The sequence below is a fragment of the Eumetopias jubatus genome, unplaced genomic scaffold, assembly GCF_037043125.1.
Source record: "Eumetopias jubatus isolate StellerSeaLion01/CBP00866 unplaced genomic scaffold, mEumJub1_p1.0 scaffold_2, whole genome shotgun sequence".
In the NCBI taxonomy this organism is placed as follows: Eukaryota; Metazoa; Chordata; class Mammalia; order Carnivora; family Otariidae; genus Eumetopias; species Eumetopias jubatus.
The window spans coordinates 181922598-181926288 of record NW_028274808.1 but is presented as its reverse complement, the minus strand read 5'-3'; positions in this window follow the sequence as shown (position 1 = coordinate 181926288).

Genomic DNA, 3691 nt, shown 5'->3' with positions numbered 1-3691 from the left:
CTTGATCTCAGCTCAGGTCTTGAGCTCAGGGTCGTGAGTTCGAACCTACTGTGTTGGATCCTACTTAAAAAAATAAATAAAGATTCCCATAGCTGCAGCCTCTCTTAGAGGAGACAGCCAGCACCCTCGGCTACCTTCCCCATTTCTCCCTCAGGGCACACACATGTTTCTGCTCACCTTCAAATCACACAGAAAGCCAAGAAGACACAGGGAAGCCTCAGGCTCTTGCCTTGGCTACAGCAAACAGAGGCACTGGTTGAACCTTAGGTATGGGCAGAGGGTCAGCAAGACTGGCGGGGCACAGAGGATACTGAGAGGGTCTAGAGAAGGAGATCGACGGCATCTGCTTTCAAACTCTGTTCCTCTCTTTCAAACTCTGTTCCTCTCTTTTCCCCACCATTGGCTATAAAGAGTGATTTTTCTCTTATTAAACTCTTTCAACCATAGTACCTAGTTGTCACAAGTGGAAGGAATATTGGCTCTCCAATATTGGTAGAAAAATCTTTGAGCTAATTCTCCAAATGTATCTTTTGATATAACTAAAGAAATGTAAGAAACCCATTCTTTCCCCACCAGGCTTAGTTGGCAAGCCCAATTTCCTGTTAATGAAGTCAATTATCTGTTTTCTTCCACTCTCTGGTTATAAGCTTTAGGGCTCTCTCTGAGGGAGAAAGCTTCAAAGGAACATGAGTTGTGGGAGAAATTAAAATACATTGGTTTAATATGTGCAAATATTGTTCCAAATTTCATCTTGTTTAACACTTGTGCTTTTATTTAACTTTTTATGTTTGTTGGTCCTCTCTCTCCAAGTAAGTAAAATGTTTGTTTTATCCACCACGAAGTTTCACACACTGTTATATACAGAGTAAATTCACACAGGAGCATTAAAAACAAAATTGTACAGCTTCATTGAAATGTCATTGACACATGACATACTGCACATATTTAAAGAATACAATTTGATAGGTTTTGACATTTGACTTCTATCATTCCCAGAAGTTTCAAAAGCATCTTCCCTGCCCCCGCATCTCACTTCAACCCTTGCCTGCCCTAGGCAATCACTGATCAGCTTTCTGTCACTGTAGATTAGTTGGCATTTTCTAGAATTTCATGTAAATGGAAGAATTTGGTATGTACTCTTTTTTGTCTGGTTTCTGTCACTCAGCATAATTAATTTGATATTCATCCATAGCTTATGTGTATCCTTAGTTTGTTTCCTTTTATTTTATATTGGGTAGTCATTCGTTGTATGGATATACCATAATTTGTTTATCCCTTCTTTTGTTCATGGACATTTGGGTTGTTTTCAGTCCACTATATATACAAGTGGACGTATATTTTTATTTTTTCTTGGGTAAATACCTAGGAGTGGAATGATTGGGCTGTATGGGGAGTAGAGTTGCCAGATTTAGTAAATAAAAATACAAAGTGCCCAATTAAATTGAATTTCAGATAAACAGCAAGTAACTTTTTTTTAATATGTATGTTCCATTAAATTTTTAGGCCATACCTATATTAAAAATTATTTATTATTTATGTGAAGTTCAAATATAATTTCCTTTATTTTATCTGACAACATTAAATTAACTAAATGAACACTTGATTGACACTATTAACTTTTTAAGAAACTGCCAAACTTTTTTCTGAAGTGGTTGTAACATTTACATTCCCTCAAGCAGTAAATGAGAGTTCCAGTTCCTTCATGTCCTCATCAACACTTAGTATGATCAATCTTTTTCATTTTAGTCATGCTAGTAAGTATGCAGTAGTATATCAATGTGATTTTAACTTGCATTTCCATAATGACTACTGATACTGAGTATATTTTTAATGTTCTTCTTTGGTATCCCTATAGCTAGCTTGATGATGAGTCTGTTCAGTTTGTCCACCGCCCCCCACCATCTTTTTTTGTATTGTGTCTGTGATACCTTATTATTGAGTTCTAAGAATTCTTTACATATGCTATATACAAGTCGTTTGTCATATACTTTTTTTGCAGATATGTTCTTCCAGTTTGTGGCTTTTTTCATTTGTGTTAACAATGCTTTTGAAGAGCAAGAATTTTCATTTTGACTAAATCTGATTTATTGATATTTTCTTTTATAGTTCATGTTTTTGTGTCCTTATTAAAAAAATCTTTGCCAGTTCAAGGTTACTAATATTTTCTTTTAAAAGTTTTATAGTTTTAGCCTGTACATTTAGATCTATAATCCACTTTGAGTTAATTTTTATCTGTGGTGTAAGGTACAGTTTCAATTTTTTGCTTATGACTATCAAGTTGTTGTTTTTAAGAAAAGATTATTCTCTCTCTAAGGCAGTTGAATGTCTTGACCAATTTGGTGAAAATCAGTTGACCATATATGTGTGGGAATTTCTAAAATCTCTATTCTGTGCCATTTATCTATATGTCTGTTTCTATGGCAATACCATCCTGTCTTAATAACTGCAGCTTTATCATAACTCTTAAAATCAGGTAGTGTCAGTCCTCTAGTTTTGTTCTTTTTTTTCAGTGTTGCCTTAGTTGCTCTAGGTCCTTTGTATTTCTACATAAATTATAGTATCAGCTTGGCAGTTTCTACCAAAAAAAATTCTGCCAAGATTTTGATTGCTATTGCATTGATTCTATAAATCAATTTGGAGAAGATTGACGTCTTGAAAATATTAAGTCTTTTGATCCATGAACATGATCTATCTCTTCATTTTATCTAGCTTTTCTTTAAATTTTTTCAATAATGTTCTTAGTTTCAGAATACAAAGCTTATAAATCTTTTGTTAAATTTATCTCTAGATGTTTCATATTATCTGATGCTCTTGTAAATAGTTTTTTTTAATTTTCACATTTCAATTGTTTATTGGTAATATATCAAAATATAATCTGGTTTTGTATGTTGACTTTGAGTCCTACAGGATTACTGAAGTCACTTAGTTGTTATAGCATCTTTTTTGGGTATTCCTTAGAAATTTTACAGATGACTTTCAGTACAATGCTAAATAGAACTGGTGAGAGCAGACGTTTTTGCTTTGTTTCCAATCTTAGGGGGAAGCATTCAGTCTTTCACCATTAAGGGAAATGTAGCTGTAGCTTTTGCTGTAGATGCCCTTTATGCAATTGAGAAATTTCCCTTCTCTTCTTAATTTGCTGTCTGTTTTTATTATAAAGGAATGTTGGATTTTGTCAAATGTCTTTTCTGCATCTATGCAGATGATCTTGTTTTATATTTTTTTGTCTTTTAATATGGTGAATTACATTGGTTTCAATCATTAAATCAACCTTGAATTCCTGGGACAAACTATATTTGGTCATGATGTATTATCCTTTTTATTTATTGCTAGTTTCAATTTGTTAATATTGGTTAGAGATTTTTGTATCCATGTTTATGAGAGTTACGGACCTGTAGTTTAGTTTCCTTTTCTTATAATATTTTGTCTGATTTTATGTCAAAGTAATGCTGGCCTCATAAAATAAATTCTGAAGTATTTCCTTTACTTAATTTTCATGAAAGTGTTTGTCTAGAGTTGGCATTATATGTTTCTTAAATTTTTTAAAGATTTAAAAAAATTTTAAGTAATCTCTACACCCAACATGGGGCTCAAACTCACAACCCAAGATCAAGAGTTGCATGCTCTGCTGACTGAGCCATCCAGGCTCCCCATTTCTTAAATTTTTGATAGAATTCACCACTATAGTCGT